At 44.6% G+C, this 21138-nt stretch overlaps 1 long non-coding RNA gene across 3 annotated transcripts in view; it reads left to right on the top strand.

Moving 5' to 3' along the window:
• LOC147105612 (uncharacterized) overlaps positions 1–18282 on the top strand; it is a 556421-nt gene extending 538139 nt beyond the window's left edge. For all 3 annotated transcript variants that reach the window (XR_015081530.1, XR_015081529.1, XR_015081532.1), the window contains one exon: positions 10475–18282. This is a non-coding gene — a long non-coding RNA (uncharacterized LOC147105612). The remainder of the gene's footprint in view (positions 1–10474) is intronic.
• Positions 18283–21138: the final 2856 nt, after the last annotated feature.

Below are 21138 nucleotides of genomic sequence, written 5' to 3'. Positions count from 1 at the left end.
CTACAAACTAGGGTACTTAAGGAAGTGGCCCTAGAAATAGTAGATGCATTGCTGGTCATCTTCCAAAATTCTATAAACTCTGGAACAGTTCCCATGGATTGGAGGGTAGCTAATGTAATCCCACTATTAAAAAAAGGTGGTAGAGAGAAAACGGGGAATTATAGAACGGTAAGCCTGACATCGGTAGTGGGGAAAATGCTAGATTATAAAAGATGTAATAGCAGAGCACTTGGAAAACAGTGACAGGATCGGACAAAGTCAACATGGATTTCCAAAAGGTAAATCATGCTTGACTAATCTACTGGAATTTTTTGAGGGTGTAACTGGTAGAATAGATAAGGGAGAACCAGTGGATGTGGTGTATTTGGACTTTCAGAAGGCTTTCGATAAGGTCCCGCATAAGAGATTAGCGTGTAAAGTTAAAGCACATGGGATTGGGGGTAAGGTACTGACTTGGATAGAGAACTGGTTGGCAGACAGGAAGCAAAGAGTTGGAATAAACGGGTCTTTTTCCCGAGTGGCAGGCAGTGACTAGTGGGGTACCGCAGGGATCGGTGCTAGGACCCCAGCTATTCACAATATATATGAATGATCTAGACGAGGGAACTAGATGTAATATCTCCAAGTTTGCAGATGACACAAAGATGGGTGGGTGTGTGTGCTGTGAGGAGGATGCAGAGAAACTCCTGTACGATTTGGACAGTTTGGGTGATTGGGCAGATACATGGCAGATGCAATATAATGTGGATAAATGCGAGGTTATCCACTTTGGTGGCAAAAACAGGAAGGCAGATTATTATCTGAACGGCAATAGATTGGGAGAAGGGGAAGTGCAACAAGACCTAGGTGTCCTTGTGCACCAGTCACTGAAGGTAAGCATGCAGGTGCAGCAGGCGGTTAAGAAGGCAAATGGTATGCTGGCCTTCGTAGCGAGAGGATTCGAGTACAGGAGCAAGGATGTCTTGCTGCAGTTGTACAGGGCCTTGGTGAGACCACACCTTGAGTGTTGTGTGCAGTTTTGGTTGCCTTACCTGAGGTAGGATGTTCTTGTCATGGAGGGAATGCAGCGAAGATTCACCAGACTGATACCTGGGATGACAGGAATGACGTATGAAGAGAGATTGGGTCGATTGGGCTTATATTCGCTGGAGCTTAGAAGAATGAGAGGGGGTCTCATTGAAACTTATAAAATTCTAACAGGACTGGACAGACTCGATGCAGGAAGGATGTTCCTGATGGCGGGGAGTCCAGAACCAGGGGTCATAGTCTAAGGACAGAGATGAGGAGGAATTTCTTCACCCAGAGAGTGGTGAACCTGTGGAATTCTCTACCACAGAAGGCAGTTAAGGCCAATTCATTAAATATATTCAAGAAGGAGTTAGATATATTTCTTAAGGCTAAAGGGATCAAGGGATATGGGGAGAAGGCAGGGACAGGGTACTGAATTTGGATGATCAGCCATGATCTCATTAAATGGTGGAGCAGGCTCGAGGGGCCGAATGGCCTACTCCTGCTCCTATCTTCTATGTTTCTACGTGATCTGTATTACTGGCCAGAAGGAAAGTGTTGGACAATCTTTGTTTTGCAGGGATCTTTCCTTTGTGAATGAATGTCAGTACTGTCCTCAGTAACAGAGACACTCACTGCCTCAGGACACTTCAGCAAACTAAAATGACTGATGAAAGTGATTAGTGTGGAACATCAAACGACAGCAGCCAAATGCAGAAGCTGCCACTGGGCAATATTCTTTGCACTCTTGTCCTCTTTAGTCATTTTTACAGAACTGTAACTCCCTGGAGGCGAACCAACAGGCAGTGATGAAAAGCGATTTGAGTCATGCCACCTCATTTCAATCAGCTTTGTGATTCTTTTGCCAAACAACGTAATGCATATGCTTGATCATGATCGCTAGTCTTTGGGTTTACTAAAACTATTTTGAAGTTCATCAGCAGATAATAATAAACGATTAAATGGTTAGCATTGATATCTTCAGAAGCTTCACTGATATTTGACCCCCAATCATGACTAGCTGGGCATATATTTCAAAATATTTATACAAATTTTCAATGCTGCTCCCCGTTCCTCACCAGGTGCCAGATTTTCCGGTGGCCTGAGGCAGGTGGGTGCTGGACATGTAGCCGTGGTGCCTGACTCAAAGGCTGCAGCAAGTTTTCAAGGACACTTCATTTAAAGGGACAACACACCTCCACATCTCACCATCATGGGATGCATGGACTCGTATGTGGGAAAGTATCTATAGCACAGACATGCCCTTATTGTTGCCTTCTCCTCCTGCAAAATAAAAGAACTATAACCAGCGTCAAAGAAATACAGTTGGGGATGAGCAGCAGTGCTAAAAACCCTGAGGATACATGAACAGAAGGCACTGAAAATCTTGGGTAGATGGGAGCGGAGGCCCTATGGCAGAGGATGACGTCACTAACAAGGTGACAAGAGAAGGCTGGTAAAAACTGAGATACGCTCATCATAGTGCCAGCTTTGTGCTTTCTCAAAATACACTCAGCAATTGTTTCTTCAAGGGGGAATGTGACTCTGTCAGTTAACCAAGCTCTTTTATCTTTCATGCGATAGAGGGGCCCTGCAGGAAGAGGCCGGCTATGATGGTAACCAAGCCAGACACTCCCACTGGGGATTTATCTGCTTGAATCACAGCGTCAACTGCTGCCACTTCCTCACTAACTGCGACATGGCATCTTACTTGCGCAAACACTAGTGCAGAGACAACTGGGCGGATTTTCATCTTTACCAGGCAGACCGGATCGCCCAGCCATTATAGAACTTGCCACATTTTCATTCAACTGGTTTCAATGGAGTGACCATCAGGTGGGTCCTGTAACAGGCGGGCGATCTGCTCTGCCAGATTGCTGCTTAGGCAGTGAAGACAAATCTGCCCCACCCACTTGGGAGGAGATTGCTGGTGAGTCAGTAGGGCTGTCACTGGGTGAAGCACTCAGCACTAGTGAGAATGAGGACATGGACATAAAGACTAGAAAAGAAAGACTTCCATTTCTATAGTGCCTTTCATGACCTCAGCACGTCCCAAAGCACTTTACAGCCACTGAAGTACTTTTGGAAGTGTAGTCAATATTGTAATGTAGGAAACACGGCAGCCAAATTGTGCACAGCAAGTCCCCACGAACAGCAGTGTGATAATGACTAGATAATCTGTTTTAGTGATGTTGGTTGAGGGATAAATGTTGACCAGGATACCTGCTCTTCTTCAAAATAGTGCCATGGGATCTTTTATGTCCACCTGAGAGGGCAGATGGACCTTGGATTAATGTCCTTTCTGAGTGACTGATGGAGTGGAAGAGAAGAAGAATGTCATTCCTCCACAGAGGGTGGAGAAACAACCACCCTTGGCTGAGGAGCCAGTGGAGACCGTTTGCACGCATATGGTTGAAATGATGGACAAACTGGAGGAGTCCACCACCCTCATCTGCAACACATTGTGAGAAGCTTCCCATAACCTGCAGAACACATAAGAGGCCATGACAGCCTGGGAGATTTCTGCAGGATTAAGAGGCCAGGAACAGCTTCTAAGGACATTGGTGGCTTCTGGAGTGGCAGCCAGCAGTGCTGCAATAGATGCTTTGAACAAGACACTTCAACAAGCTTTCTAAAATCTGATTGGAACTATTCAGTCTATACTGACAATGACTGTGCCTAGCACCAGGCTATAAGGAAGAGTCACAGATGTCACTGTCTCTCTGGAGGGTGGCATTGAGTCTGCTGCCTTAATGCCCCACTCTAATACCTGCACATGAGGGAGCTTCAAACATAGGCTTGCACCTTGTCACTACAAGAGAAAGGTTGCTGGAAGCTGACCCCACTGGGACACCTGGTTCCCTAAGGTGAGAGTCACTCCAGGCCTCTAAGGCTCCAGGTAGATCATTCCAGTCACCCACCTCATCTCACTCAGGGAGAACATCGTAGAAGTTGAATAGGAGCACAAAACAAGTAGTTAGCTGGCACTAAGTGTAGACATCGTGGAGGAATTTGGGGTCGGGATGATGGTAGGGGAAACATAAAATTTTGACTTATGAAAGAACTTGGCAGAAGTCTTTAACAGTGAGAGATTTAGTGATGATGTCGGGGGAGAACAGGCAGATATGAAGTGACTTTTTTGGTGATTGAATCTATATATATATATAGAAACCACTAGGCTATCAGTTGTGTTCTCCTTTCTCTGGATTCTGGCTGTCCTGTCCAATTATTAATATTACCTCACTATTAATATTACATCATCAATGAATAAAACTTAGCATTACTTTCACCTCACTATTAATATTACCTCAGCATTAATATCACATTACCTCACTAACTAGCATACAATCAAACATCTATTATCACCATACTATTGCCTGCCCCTTTAATCAGCATTAGTGAATGAAACCCTGCTTGATTTCCTTCCACTCAGAGGCAGACTCTCAATGAGGAGTGCCATTAGTGCTGGAACCTACTCTGAATACATAACCAACCTCAGCCCAGAAAAATGGGACAGGGTCACGTTGGGGTTGGAGTGGCAGCTATTACTGCCCATCTACTCCGATAACTAGGGAAAACCAAGCTTATGTGTCTGAGCCTGGGAAACTAGTTATGACCTTATCTAAAGAGATTATAGACTCAGAACCAACTCTTCCCATTTTATCATGGAGTAAAACCTCTTCTGCATCAAGTGTTCATGAGTATATTATAGATGCAAAATTGTGGGGAGCAACACCCAAATTCCTGATCTGAGCTTCTGGCAGGTGAGGTTGCATGCTGGGAGCAGGGTTTCACAAAATTAGCTCTTTCATCGTAATAATAAAAAAGATATTAGAAGAGGATTATTTTTGATATAAACTTGTTATGAAGTTCTTCAGAATCAAACTATTGTAAAAAAAAATTGTGATTTAAATATTCAAGATTCAAATATATTATTCCAGACATACTTATGAAGTAATTTGGTGTACCATACAGTGGATGGACAGGGATTCCTACTGTGATACCCCACACTCACAATTCACAATCCCATTAGGACTATAAAGGAGCAGTGCTAGGCAAAGGCTTCACAGTTCCTTTCAGCGAGGGAAGAAAAATTCAAAGGTGAATCTTCCTAGGTTAGTTTAATGCACCTTTTAAAGTTAATTATAGAGTGGCATTAGCAAAGAGCTGGTACCAGATCCCATGCCCACTCTCATGGTAGGAAAATAGTGTGTGGTCGGGCACAGGTTTTGTTGAGTCTGTGGTTTCAATTGCAGTTATACTGAATAACAGGACACAGACTACAGAAGTAAGTAAACAGGTCTTTAGTGATTGAGGGTCAGGCTGAACTGGGATACACTTTGCTCTGCAGGGTTTATATACCGGTGTGGTCACCACCGGTACTACAATGTACAGGAGCCATCAAAAAGTAGTCCATCACCTTAAGGTATCCTCTTAAGGTGGTACAGGTTACATACACTACAATTCCTCCCCTTTTAGCTTAACAGTGTACACCCCAAATTAAACATTACATGGATAACATATATACAATTTACACACAACTGTTCAAAGATTCAGTCTCTGAGGAGGCCTCCTGATCCAGCCCGGATAACGCCTTTCAGGGGTCTCTGGTTCTCGTTGCTGGGGTGACTCATCCACTTGATCTCCTATGGATTGAACATCATCAGGTACGTTCGAGTCTGAGGTAGATGCTACAGGCTCAATAAGTTCTTCAACTGGTGTCTCTGCCGTAGACATGGGGTCGACCCTTGTTCTCGATTCCACAAGTTGGTCAGCATGACGTCGTATTACGTTCTCTCCAACGTCTACCGTGTACATCAAGGGTCCTTGTCATGCACGAATTGTTCCAGGTTGCCATTTATCATCCCTATAGTCCCTGGCCAACACTGGTTGTCCTATTTCGAAACTACGAGTGGCCTTGTTATTTACATGCTGGAATTGCTTGTTTTCGACTTCCCTTCGCACATTGGGTTTTAACAAATCCAACCGGGACCGCAACCTTCTGTTATAGAACATTATGGCAGGGCTTTGATTTGTCACAATGCGTGGTGTTTCGATACGCCATCAGGAAATTGTCCACCTTGTGTTGTAGTGGAATATGGTCTTCACTCATGGCCTTTATCGCCTTTTTGAACGTTTGAACAAATCTCTTGGCCAACCCATTTGTAGCCAGATGATATGGGGCAGATGTATAGTGTTTCACCCCATTCTTTTTCATGAATTTCTGGAATTCTTCTGACACGAACTGTGGTCCGTTGTCTGAACATATTTGCTCCGGCAACCCATTCCTTGCAAATATGGTTCTTAGAACTGCGATCGTCTTCTCAGAGGTAGTGGTCGACATCTTAATCACTTCTGGCCATTTAGAATGTGCGTCTACTGCTATCAAAAACATGGAATCCATGAATGGACCTGCAAAGTCGATATGCACACGTTGCCATGGGGCTGAAGGCCATTCCCACGGATGCAGTGGTGCAATTGGAGGTGCATTTTGAACTTTTTGGCACCCTGAGCAGCTTTTAGTCAGATCCTCTATTTGTTTGTCGATACCTGGCCACCACACATAAGCCCTAGCAAGGCTTTTCATCTTGACTCCCCCCAGATGACCTTCGTGCAATTCTTTCAGAACTCTCTTAATTTTGGAGGAATAATCACCCTTGTTCCATACATCAATGTTCCTTGACATACGGACAGCTGTTCTCGTCTGGCTGAGAATGCTGGTAACAGTGGTTCGCCATGTGCTGGCCATCCCTTCACTGTCAAGTCGTAGACCCGAGACAGTGTCGGGTCATTTCGGGTCTCTCTCTCAATACCCGCATTGATGACTGGTAAGCATTCGATGATGGTCGAGTGAAATATCTCTACAGGGTCAACTGCCGGTGCCTCTTCCGCTGTAGGTAGTGGCAGGCGCGACAGCCCATCAGCATTACCATGTTGTTTTGTACCTTCGAATTCAATATCATATTGATGTGCCCCTAGGAAAAGGGACCATCTCTGAAGCCTCTGCGCCGTCATTACCGGAACACCCTTCTTAGGGTTGAAAATGGAAACCAACGGCTGGTGATCAGTCAGCAGCGTAAACTTTTGGCCTTGCAGGTAATGGTTAAATTTCTTAACTCCCCACACGAGGCTGAGAGCCTCCCTATCTATCTGAGCATAGTTGCGCTCAGCGGAGGTCAATGATCTGGATGTGAAAGCGACTGGCCTTTCCGAGCCATCTGGAAACTTATGTGAGAGCACTGCCCCGATACCATATGGAGAAGCATCACAAGCTAAGCGAATAGGCAGCGTTGGGTTAAAGTGAGGTGATCAGTGCTTTGCTCTTTTGAAAAGCCCGCTTACAATCATCGCTCCACTTCCATGGTATTCCCATTTGCAAAAGAGTGTTTAGCGGGTGTAACACTGTGGATAAATTTGGAAGAAACTTATGGTAATAGTTAACCAACCCGAGGAACGACCTCAACTGGGATACATTCTCCGGTGCAGGAGCTTTTACAACAGCTTCGATCTTGTCAGGTGACTTATGGAGCCCCTCCCGGTCAATGATGTGGCCGCAGTATGAGATTCGCTTTTGAAAGAACTCGCATTTCTGGCGATTAACTCTGAGCCCATATTCTTTCAATCTGATGAGCACCTGCTCCAAATTCGCGAGGTGATCGTTATCGTTATCTCCTGTAATCAGGATGTCATCCAGGTAGCATTGTGTGCCTGGAATTCCCTGCAATACCTGCTCCATGGCCCTTTGCCAAATCACTGGAGCCGATGCCACTCCAAAAACCAGTCTATTATACCGATATAAGCCCTTATGCGTGTTGATCGTGAGATACTGACGTGACGCTTCATCAACTTCCATCTGTAGGTACGCCTGCGCCAGGTCTATCTTAGTGAAGTGTTTCCCGCCAGACAGCGAAGCGAAGATATCTTCAATCCGCGGAAGCGGATATTGCACCGTGTGAAGAACCGGATTAACAGTGATCTTGAAATCGCCACAGATGCGAACCTTCCCAGGTTCCCCCGGCTTGTTGCTCAACGAACGCTTCATGACAGGAACAATGGGTGTAGCCCATTCGCTCCAGTCCACCTTGGACAGTACCCCTGAACGTTCTAGCCCTTCCAGCTCTGCTTCCACAGCAGGTCGTATCGCATAAGGCACCGGTCTGGCTTTGAAAAATTTTGGGTTTGCATGTTCTTCAACCTTGATGGTTGCCGTAATTCCTTTCAGTGTTCCAAGTCCCTGTTGGAACACCTCCTTAGCATCGTCTAAGATTTTGGACAGTCGTTTAGGTTTGACGTCGTCCTCCTTACAGGCATCTACAGTCAGTGCTTGTATGGAATGCCAGTCCACATTTATTCTCCGGATCCATTCCCGTCCCAGTAGTGGCGGACCTCCATCAGGTAACACATACAAGTCCATTTTCTGAAATTCTTTACCATTGTAGACCACGTTTACTTTTATCTTTCCTTTGGGGTATACTCTTTGCCCCGTGTATGTTTTCAATACAATCTCCGTATCCCTCAGGGGAATGTGCGAGAATAACCTTTTGTAATCTTGCTTATTCATGACCGTTAATGCCGACCCAGTGTCCAATTCCATCTTCACTTGGACTCCTGCTATCCGAAGCGTGACCCAGATAGTTTGGTGGTCTGCTGTGTTACCCACATTATGTATTTTCCGACAACCCAGTTGCTTACTGCTGGAGTCTGAATCCGTCTTCTGTTCATCCGAACTGTTCTCTGTCACCTTGTGTACTTTTTTGTACTTCTCCTGCGGTGACTTTTTGCTGCTGGTCTTCTTTCCTGACCGGCATACTCTCGCTATGTGACCAAGTTTGCCACATTTCCTGCATTCTTTATCTTTGAACCAGCACTGGTTCTGGTCATGCGTTGTCCTTCCACAACGATAGCACTTTACTGTGCCCAATGCCATTTCATTGGTGCTGAATTCCAATGGCCTTTGCTGTATCTCTGCAGCGCCTCGTGCTGCTGCCTCGTGGGATGCTGCAATGCTGAAAGCTTTGTCCAGCGTAAGATCCTTTTCCTCCAGCAGTCGCTTCTGGGTTCCTTCCCTTAGGAGCCCACACACAAACTTATCTCTCAGTGAGTCTGCTAGTCCTGTTCCGAACTGGCAGTACTTTGATAACTTGCGCAGTTCTGTTAGGAATTCAGCGTTGCTTTCTTCTTTAAGTTGAATTCTTTTGTAGAATTTAAATCATTCCGCTATCAGCAGCGGCGTGGGGTTTAAATGCTCCTGCAGGATAGTAACAATATCCGCGAAACTCTTCCCTACCGGTTTGTCTGGTGTTACAAGGTTCCTTAATAACCCATACGTCTTCACACCCATTGAGTTTAATAGGGTTAGTGCTTTCTTATCCTCTGGTACCTCATTCGTTGTACAGTAAACTTCGATGCGTTCCACATAAGTGGCCCAATCTTCCACATCGTTATCAAAAGCAGTGATGTTACCCGTTTTTGGCATCCTTGCTGAGTTTCTCCTTTCCCTTCGGATATTATTATTATTATTATATATTTTTTTCAAAATGGCGGCTTTTCCCGTGCTTGGCAGCTTTTCCCGTGCTTGTCTTCTTCCCCCGCCGACTCAAAATGGCGATTCCCGTGCTGTTGCCGTCCACGCCTCCCAGCGGTCCTTTATTTTCCCCTGCATTGCTGCTCTTGTTCCCCCGCCGCTCCCGCGGTCCCTGTGGCCATAAACGCTTTTCTGGCTGCTGCGCGTCTCTGCCTGATTGCAGTCCGGCCCCTGACACCGGCTGCGGTCGTGTTCTCCGCCCTTTTTGTCGTTTTCCCTCCCCTTCTCTCCTGACAACTCGGCCGACTTCCCCCCCGTGCCGCTCGATTGGGCTTACCCGCCGCTGTTGTAGAAGGGATGCTCACTGATGCTTGACTTTGTGGTCAACAAACCAACCCGGGTTTCCGATGGCCTCCCGTGCGATGCAGGATGTTGAGGGCGGATGCCCTTTTTCGACGCCCGTTCCTGAGGACGAAGCTTCCTTTGATGCAAAACTGCCGCAAGGTAAGATCAGACTCGTCGCCACTGTTGAGTCTGTGGTTTCAATTGCAGTTATACTGAATAACAGGACACAGACTACAGAAGTAAGTAAACAGGTCTTTAGTGATTGAGGGTCAGGGCTGAACTGGGATACACTTTGCTCTGCAGGGTTTATATACCGGTGTGGTCACCACCGGTACTACAATGTACAGGAGCCATCAAAAAGTAGTCCATCACCTTAAGGTATCCTCTTAAGGTGGTACAGGTTACATACACTACGGTTTAAAAAGACAAATAAAAATAAAATCCCATAATGAAAGCTATCTATTTTTACACAGGGGAACCAGTTTGAGCTCTAACCTGCTCCAGTAAGAACTCATGCTGGAACAGAGCTTTAATGCAATAACATTATCCAAACTATAAGTCTTAATATCTCTCCCTCTCTCTCTCCCTGTTTTTCAGTAGCCAAGCCTACTTTGCACATGCTGACACTCGACTGACATCTGATTCATCAACAGCTTCAAGAAAACATACATCACAACTGCTGCTTTAAGTGACCTCACTTACCAGAATCGTGCCTTCTGGGATTGGAACTCATGCAAAAATGATCCTCCTTTTCTTGCGCCCATTCAGACTGCAGGATGCGTACAACCGAGATCTGACACCCATCACTATGGATTCCAACAAAATAAGTTAAAGCACAAAAATATTTTTACAGTTTGTTTCAACAAATCACAACAAATTCTGATTTGATTTTTTTTGTGGTGTATAATATGTAGATGAATGTAATGTTATGTGATTGAGAAGTTTCAAAATAATTGTATTGTGTCTTGTTCACTGTGACTATTCTAAAACGTTTCTGTTCGATGTAGCACAGGACTGTCCAAGCTTTCTGTTTTTGTGTGCCGTACAGGTGCATACCATTAAATCTCACAAACCATATAGAAAGTTTAAATCCATGTTCACATAGTAACACACTGGCACCAGATCCCATGCCCACTCTCGTGATAGGCAACTAGTGTTATTGAGAAGTTTCAGAATAATTGTATTGTGTCTTGTTCACCGCGACTATTTATTCTAAAATGTTTCTGTTCGACCCTAACATATTTCAGATAGAAGTAGATCATTGGCCCATTGTATCCTACCCACTCACCTTCCCACAAGATGCATTTATAAATCTGATAACCTGGATCCTATTTGCTGGGAGGAACTTGTCCTGTCCTTTTCTGAACCTTGTCATAGTTTCTTGTTCCATCCTTGTTGGCTGTATGTTCCACATGTTTATTAACCATTTATGAAAAATCTTTGCCCAAATTTTGCTTTTTTGTTGCTCTTAAATTGAAATGATGATCCCTTCTTCTACACGGCAGAAAAATTTATCTGAATTGACATTCTCCAAAACCTGCACAATTTTAAAAACTTCTGTCAAATCATACCACGGCCTTCTCTTTACAAGAGAAAAGTCCCAGGGTCAACCTCTCTTCAGGGCATTGTCTCGTTAGTTCAAAAATTTATATAGCAACTTTGGTCTATTAACTTCAGATGCACGTACACTGCCAGGGTAGTGATGGGTTGAAGTGGTTTTGTCGCACCAGCACTGCAGTTATAGCATAAATGAAGCCTGAATCCACATTCAGAGCCCAGGCCTAATACTGGAGCAAAGCAATCAGACTCCTTTTGAGGGGGGAGTCTCACTATGACTTGTTTCGGAGCCAATTTCGGTCTCACCCAATTTGCATTACATAAATTTAACATTGAAGAAAAGCTGAAATCACTTCTCACCAATGGTAAACTTGTATTGTAGATACAAATTATGACACTGATGTGAGTGGTGTATCATGCTTTGAACCCAGAGAATGGATTATGTAGTTAAACCCTTCTTTGCATTTGTTATTATGCACAATACAGATTGTGCATTTTTAAAACTTGTCATTAAGATTGATAATTTTACGACCGATGACTATGGTTCTTTGTGTGAAAGCTGGGTTGGGTTCAGAATGAGTGGACGTCATTCATGCCAGTAGCTGTCAATGAACGCTCCCTTCACTTCTGTGGGATTGTGAAGTGGACTAACAGCTGATTGCAGGTTTTTATAGTGCTCTGAGATACTACAAAGAACTAATGTACAGTTAATATAAGGAAAGTCTATGTAGAGTACATTTTATGTACTATCTGGAGAGATTAGAGAAGCTGGGAATGTTCTCCTTAGAGCACAGAAGGTTAAGGGGAGATTTAATAGAGGTGTTCAAAATTATGAGGGGTTTTGATAGAGTAAATAAGGAGAAACTGCATCAGTGGCAGGAGCGTCGGTAACCAGAGGACACGGATTTAAGGTAATTGGCAAAGGAACAAACAGAGATGAGATTTTTTTTACACAGCGAGTTGTTGTGATCTGGAATGCACTGCCTGAAAGGTTGGTGAAAGTAGATTCAATAGTAACTCTCAAAGGGGAATTGGATAAATACTTGAAGGGGGGAAAATTACAGGGCTATGGGGAAAGAGCAGGGGAGTGGGACTAATTGGACTGCTCTTTCAAAGCACAGACACGATGGGCCGAATGGCCTTCTTCTGCACTGTATGATTCTATGATTACAATCTGGTTATAAATTATTTACAAAAGAGGTTTTATGGACACAGAATCAATAATGTCAATAAGAACTGTGTTATACTCCAGCATCTCTAACGAAACCATTAGTGCACTAAAACAATTAGCAAGTAGTATTACACCATGGTATTATTGATAAAAGCAATAATATATTTATCTTCCTGATGTGTAATAACAAATCAATATTTTTTGAAGTGAACAAACTATTGAATATTGTGAGAGATAACATACCTCACCTCCATTATGTAACTTATCAAATATCAAAATTCATCATAAATTTCCTCGATGTCAAACCAGTTATTTTGTTGCTTTTTAATGAGGAGACTTTGGTGGAAGGAAGTTAGAACCTTTGAAGAAATATAAAGAGCCACTTTGGTTTAGGGCACTATATTTCACTTTTGAGATTTAGGGGTTACAGCCAGAACAAACTGTATGAAGGTCTCTTCTATGGTTGGATGTAATGCTCCCTGTGTAAAATGACTTTAGACAGTCTCACCTGAGTTTCAAGTGGCCATAAGATCATAACACCGAACTATCCATCATTTGACATATACTCTTACTGTAAGAGGAAATTAGCATAGCTGGTGTGGAAAATGGAGATATCGCACTGGTGGAGAACAGAGATATCACACTGGTGGAGATTGGGAGATATCACACGGGTGGAGATTGGGAGATATCACACTGGTGGAGAACAGAGATATCACACTGGTGGAGAATGGGAGATGTCATATTGGTAGAGATATCACACTGGTGGAGATTGGGAGATATCACACTATGGAGAACAGAGATATCACACTGGTGGAGAATGGGAGATATATTCATAGAGATATCACACTGGTGTAGAACAGAGATATCACACTGGTGGAGAACAGAGATATCACACTGGTGGAGATTGGGAGATATCACACTAGTGGAGAACAGAGATATCACACTGGTGGAGAACAGAGATATCACACTGGTGGAGAACAGAGATATCACACTGGTAGAGATTGGGAGATATCACACTGGTGGAGATTGGGAGATATCACACGTGTGGAGATTGGGAGATATCACACTGGTGGAGATTGGGAGACATCACACTGGTGGAGAACAGAGATATCGCACTGGTGGAGATTGGGAGATATCACACTGGGGGAGATTGGGAGATATCACACTGGGGGAGATATCACACTGGTGGAGAACAGAGATATCACACTGGTGGAGATTGGGAGATATCACACTGGTGGAGATATCACATGGGTGGAGATTGGGAGATATCACATGGGTGGAGATTGGGAGATATCACACTGGTGGAGATTGGGAGATTTCACACTGGTGGAGATTGGGAGATATCACACTGGTGGAGATTGGGAGATATCACACTGGGGGAGATTGGGAGAATTCACACTGGTGGAGATTGGGAGATATCACACTGGGGGAGATTGGGAGATATCACACTGGTGGAGATTGGGAGATATCACACTGGTACAGATAGGAATGGTAATATCACAAAAGTGTGATATGGATGCTCTAATGATGTTGGGGTTAGGATACAAACAAAGCAAAGTCTCTATTCTGCTTCTAGGCTGTGCTAACCTGATCGAGAAGTGCTTAATACTAACACTGAGTGCTGAACATACAAAACATTTCCCTTCTCCAAGATTGACTCATCTCAGCTTGGGCGTAAAAACAAAAAAAAGGCCCATAATTTATGGCCCCTACGGGCACGTAAAGTGGTGCATACGCACCCATAAGGACAACGCAAGTACCGGGCTTTCGCGTGTGAAGCGCATGTGCGAAAACCCGGAACTTGCGATCTGTCAAGAATTGTCTTGATAGATCCAACGCATCCCCGGGAAAAGGCCATCTGTGGATGGAGAGTTGAGCTATTTGCCCAACTTCTGGCCAGCGAATGCCTGTGAAATTCTTACACCTGGTAACAATAAGGTAAGGTTATTTTTAGCCCCTTTAAAACATTAAACTTTACTTTTCAAAAATTATGTTTTTTTAAATATTTAATTAAATGGCATTTTAATTAATTTTAAATATGTAATTTTATTTATTTGATGTGTACATGTATTTTTTGGGGTATTCCCATTCATGCTTATGGGGATTCCGTTATCCCCATAAGCATGAATGGGGAGCCCCTTATTTCATTGGTTGGGCTGGCCCACACGATCCCAGGGGTGCTTGTGAACTGCCTGCGCCCCTGAGATACGTGGGCCTCTACGCATGTCTACACATAGAGTCCCAGGAGCGTGAGTCTCCATACCTCCCGGACCACCAGGTACACGGGCATTTTATTTGCGAATCGGGGGCAATTCCTCCCAGGAAGCCTCCAACCGCAAATTCAGGGCCAATGTAAAGCTCCTACACTATTTTAAAAACTAGAGCGAAGATGAGCTGATCAAACGTGTATGTTACATTCTGGAAGAGGCACAATATTGATTCATAACCTGTCAGGAAAAACAAAATGCCATTTTTGTGATGCTGTATCATTTAAAAAGGGGTCAATTTTGATCCTACCCACCTGGCAGAAACCAGGCTGGTGCGCAGATAAAAATGAACAGGTTACTCACCCACTCAGATCCCGACCATTTCTGATATTAAAAAGAAAGAAAGACTTGCATTTATATAGCGCCTTTCACGACCACCGGACGTCCCAAAGCACTTTACAGACAATGAAGTACTTTTGAAGTGGAGTCAATGCTGTAATGTGGGAAACCTGAAGGGTAGTGCAGGCCAGATTAAGCGCCCGCCTAAATCGGGCAAGGGCCTCATAAATTTATGCAAATTGAGTTCCTATTATGCCAATAGAACCGTGATGCAGTTTTAACCGGAGTCTGAGCAGTTGAGCTGCCCTGGCTTCGTTGCATGGTAGAAACAGGTCTGCGCCTTTCTGAAAACAGAAGAAATCCTGCAGGTAAGTCTAAAACTTTCCTTTGTGGGGCCAGGAGGAGCAGGAGTGCCCTGCATCCACTGTCCCGGACTCCCCCCCTCCCCCCAGCCCCTCCCCCCCATCCCTCTTGTGAGACCATTCCAAAACCCCACTTACCTGGAAGCCAGTGGGTGGCCTGCTGCTTGCCTGCCAACAGCCCTCCTTGCCCCCTCATGCTCATTCTAGGCAGGAAATAGATCGGTAGGATTTAAGTTAGGTTAAAAGTTCCCCTCCAAGTCACACACCATCCTGACTTAGAAGTATATCGCCGATCCTTCATCGTCACTAGGTCAAAATCCTGGAACTCCCTACCTAACAGCACTGTGGGAGTACCTTCACCACACCGACTGTAGCGGTTCAAGAAGGCGGCTCACCACCACCTTCTCAAGGGCAATTAGGGATGGGTAATAAAATGCTGGCCTTGCCAACGATGCGCACAGCCCACAAACAAATAAAAAAAAGCCTCTGCTACCTCTGCTGGAAGGGAAATCAACTCAACAGAGCGATTTCCCTGGGGAAACCTCCGAGTTAAAATCTTAGTAAATAACAGAAAAGCAATGAGGCAAATAGGAATATATTGGCGGTTTGTACATGGCAACAGATATGTGAGCCTATTTTCTGAATGCGGGTGCCCAGCATGGAGCCTTGCCCTTAAGGTGCATGCTGGGAAATCAGTGGGTGAGGCTCCGTGCTGCGAGTGCGTAAGAAAATTGGCCTAATCAAATCAAATCAACTTTTATTGTCATTGTTAGTGCACAAGTGCAGTACAACGAAATGTAGGCTTGTGGCTCCCGAGAGTGTACATTTAGATTAAGACATTTAAACATTCAACATACATTTGGCTTGTAATACATTAACATAAACATAACCATAATAAAGTGCATTGGCAGATGTGCAGGCTTTAGAGTTTATTTGTGGAGTTCAGTAGGATGACAGCCCTGGGAAAGAAGCTGTTCCTAAATCTGGTCATACGGGTGCGAATGCATCTGTAGCATCTCCCAGATGGCAGGAGGGCAAACAGACTGTGGCTGGGGTGGGTAGGGACTTTGATGATGGACCGTGACCTCCGTAAACAGCGTTTCTGGTATATGTGCTCTATGGTCAGTAGCCGGGTGCCGGTAATGCGTTGGGCAGTTTTGACTACCCGCTGCAGGGCTTTCCAGTCATAGTAGCTACAGCTGCCATACCATACTGTGATACAGTTTGTCAGGATGCTCTCTATTGTGCAGCGGTAAAAGTTAGAGAGGATCAGGGTGACAGGTTACATCCCTTCAGCCTCCTTAGGAAATATAGGCGCTGCTGGGCCTTCTTCACCAGAGAGGAGGTATTGAGGGACCAGGAGAGGTCTTCCATGATGTGGACTCCGAGGAACTTAAAGCTGTCCACCCTTTTTGTGGTGTTTTGGAATTGCTTTAGAAAGGAAAGAAGTAAGATGTAACGGTTCACTCTTGAAAAAGAGACAGCGTTGCTTTTCCCCAATACCTGCTCTTTGTCGTCAGTGCTCTTGTAGTGTGCAGTGGCCGCTATCTAGCAGAACACTGCTAAAAAAAATCTTCACTTAATTGTTCTAGTAAATTTTGTGCAACTATTCACATCTGTCAATCACTGCTTTTAGTTTGTTTTTACACAGTGTGCTGTATTATCTAATTTTTTTATATATAGCCAAATCTCTTAAAGGGGTGACATATCCCATAATTCAAATCATTGGAAAGTAACTATTTGCTGTTCAGATCCTGCCTGTACAATCAGCATTAAAACTACAATAATTATTTTTAAAAAGGTTTCATTGACCTGGCCTTTCCCTGGTATTCTGCAAACAGTAATCCAGTTCTCATTATAGTACTGAGAGGCAATTTCTTTTTCAGTTTACTGAATCATGATTTATTAACTCGCTTAAAATGGAAAGGACAAAGGGGCCATTTTACGAGTCTGTGCTGCTGAAGTCCAGCTTTGCCCACCAGCAGTCAATGAGAGAAGTTCAGACGCACAGTCCCTGAGATTTTATGACTGGACCATGGACAGCCTGTGAGCGGGTTTCTGATATGCACTGTTGGTGGGCAAGGCCCTACACTGACACTCGCAAAATCACATCCTTAAAAGCACTCATTCCAATGACTCCTTCAATCCAAAGGCATTTATTGTATATAACTCCTTTAGAATTCAAGTATTCCGTAATTAATACAAAGCTGTTGAAAATTTATATTGTTAGACATTTCCTTTTGCAGATTGGATGCAATTGTTAATTTTGTCAACAAGATTTTACAAATGGTTGATGTGTATCTAATTGAATATTGAAAAAACTGTTGAGAATTAAATCTACGTGAGCCGTTTTGCTTTTATGACTGATCTTAAGTCTACTGAATGAGAGATAATGAATGCAAAGTGACTGGCTCACTGTATGTGGTACAAATATATTTATATAAACATATACAAGGAGCTAAAACACAAACTGATTCATTGTTCTAAGAGGAACCTTTTCAATTTTATTACCAACATTTTTTTCTGATTTGGACAGGTGGCTACAATATCTGTCCATACTGTACTGTGCAATACGACACTATATAATGCTGTAGTACTGTACTGCACAGTGTATGGGAAAACAGGTATCTATATAAATCAGCACTTTTGTTACTGGTAGATATCTTTGTCAGTGTGGATCTAAAGGATTGTGCTGAATGATTAAATGCATATTAACAAAGTTTGTGCTGTTGATAATTCCCAACTAAATTAAAATTTTGTTAAATCCTATGTTATTCTGGAATGAACTTTATTACATGTAACAGAATTTGCAGGTGGGTTTAATTTCCTCTGGCATTGCAGTGATTAACACATTCACATAAACTTCCTTTGCACTCTATTTTAACACAGCCGTATGCCTTTATTTTATACAGATTTGAGAATGTGCTATGACAGCAGTACTTTACCAGAGGGAATGGAACTGCCTGAAGGGTTTTTATTCCTTTCTCCAGATCTAGGTCATATGAACCAAATTGTTTATCATAAAATGTATGATGCTGTGCAGGAAATTAACTCTCTATACAATACCACACACAGCTTTTAATGGGCTACTCTCCATCTACCAGTGCCGAGTGGCGCAGCACTGAGAGCTGGGGAAAATCTCACACTTCGACATGCCCTACAAGTCTTCATAAAGCAGAGAACACACTCGGTGCAAAATTCGGAAATGGGTGCTACGAGTGCCTTACGAGGTCCAAAATGGCATCCGCAGCATGCACGCATGCATACATCTGGTGTGAGTCGCACTGGATGCCATATTGGTGAGGCCGTTAGCACGTGTGAGGTGACCGTCCTCTGGAATTATGCAGAGTAGGCAGATCATGACGTCAATCAGTATGCAACGCTGATTTGATGCCAGTGGTGCCATTTTGGAGCTCAACGCTCCAGCTAACACCCTCTCTTAACCTCGCACAGCTGAACAAACATTCAGCAGCAGAAAGGGCCCCCGCCAATGTTCCCATCTAAGCTTCGCACGTGCGCGGCCACGCAGCAATCGGGAAGGTACCGTGCAGGCTGCGCACAAGCTGTTTCCTGTAAGATACTGCGCGTGCGCGGCTGTGCAGCGAATTTAAAGGTACCGCGTACAAAAAACATTATAGAGGGAACATTGCGCCCCCCTCCCCCCACCAGCGCTATTTAAAGGGATCATCACCAAATTTCAGATTAGTTGCTGATTGATTTCTATTGGATGTTGCTATGATTATACAAGTGCTTGGTGCTTTCTAGAGTTCTTTAAAGTTGCTAACGTCTACATGGAGTGGTTTGGGAGGTGCTGAAGTACTTCGTCTTTTCTTCAAGGCTTCTGCACAAACCAGTTGCTCCCAGACACGGGTGCACTAGTAGGAATTCCCCTTGGAATACAGCATGACTTGGAGAATGAACAGAGACCACGGAAAGCAGGACAAACTGCTGGAAGAGGGAGGAGGAGGAAGGGAAGAAGGGCTGTCTGCAGGAGGCCATAGCCACCCAGTGTGTTCAGGGAGCAGTTCTCCTACCTGAACCTCAGCGAGTAACAATGTGTGAGATGTCTGCGCACCAGTAAGGACATCCTCACTGAGATCTGCCACCTGCTGCAGCCACAACTGCAACCTCAGAGCAGGGTGAGGACCACATTGCTGTGAAAGTGACTGTGGCCATGAACTTTAATGTGTCTGGCTCCTTCCAGGCTGGAGCTGGAGAGATACACAACATCTCGCAGTTTGCCGTCACTGTTGCATAAGGGAGGTCACTGAGGCTCTGTATTCAAAGAGAGCTGAGTACACTTCATTCTCTCTTAGCAGATAGCAACAAGCGGAGCGAGCATGCGGCTTCGCTAGGATTGCAAGCTTCCCCTTGGTGCAGGGTGCCATTGATTGCACGCACATCGCTTTGTGGGCATCACAAGTCAATTCTGCCATCTACTGCAAACAAAAGGGATTCTACTCCCTCAACGTCCAGCTGGTGTGCGACCACAGGCAGCGAATCATGCAGGTCAATGCCCGGTATCCTGGCGACAGTCATTCTGCGGTAGTCCGCTGTGCCTTCTGCATTTGAGCTATCATGGCTCATGACTCCGGTGCACAACCCACGCACACATGGGCAGCATGCATACAATGAAAGCCATGCTGCCTCACAAAATGTGATCGAGCAGACCATTGGCGTGCTGAAGCAACGCTTCCACTGCCTGGACCGCTCTGGAGGAGCCTTGGAGTATGCAGCAGAGCAGGTTTCAAGGTTTGTGGTGGTCTGCTGCATGCTGCACAACCTCACATTCATGAGGGCACAGCCCTTGCCACCAGCTATACAACGAGCAGCTGAGGAACAGGAGGAAGAGGAAGGGAGGAGGCAACCTAGACAGCCTCTTTCTGCCTGGGAAGAGCTCATCCAAGTGCGATACTAGTAAACGCAGCCTCAATTCCTCATTCACCAACTGTCCCACACCTTACCTTCCCTCTGTCACTGACCATCATGGCGTCCACTTGGCCACAATGCAAAATTAAAACCCAACACTAAATAAACATTCCAAACCAAATTTATAAATGAAATCATGCCATATTGTATACAAACGTAAACTAATCATCCTTGTGCATTCCCTTAGTGCCTGTCTTCCACGTGCCTTTGCCTGTCCTGGTACTTCTACCCCAGTGGCTGCAGCATGGCTGGTGGAAGGCTGATGACTTTCAGTGGGGGAGACTGCAGATGACCTTGGAGGATGACCTCGAGCAGCTCTGGGCCTAGAAGGCCCAGCTTCAGACTGCACCAGATCAGCATAGGCGGCAGCAGTCTGGACTGGCTGGCTGACAAGCAACAGTAAACGCACTGGTGGAGTGACAGGGGTGGGAGTGTGAATGCTGTCATCCTGAGAGAGGGCAGCAGGTTCATAAGAAATAAGAGCAGGAGTAGGCCTTATGCCCTCGAGCCTGCTCCGCCATTCAATAAGATCATGGCTGATCATCGACCTCAACTCCACTTTCCCGCTTGACCTCCATATCCCTTGATTCCCCATGAGTCCAAAAACCTATCTATCTCAGCCTTGAATATACTCAAAGACTCAGCATTCACAGTCCTTCTATCCCGGGGCGGCACCTCAGCAATCCTAGTAATCTG

This window comes from Somniosus microcephalus, chromosome 17 (genome assembly GCF_052327205.1).
Source record: "Somniosus microcephalus isolate GS21.2 chromosome 17, FLI_Smic_1.0, whole genome shotgun sequence".
NCBI classification, from domain to species: domain Eukaryota; kingdom Metazoa; phylum Chordata; class Chondrichthyes; order Squaliformes; family Somniosidae; genus Somniosus; species Somniosus microcephalus.
Note: the sequence above shows the minus strand (reverse complement) of the source record. Positions and strands in the feature narration are given on the sequence as shown.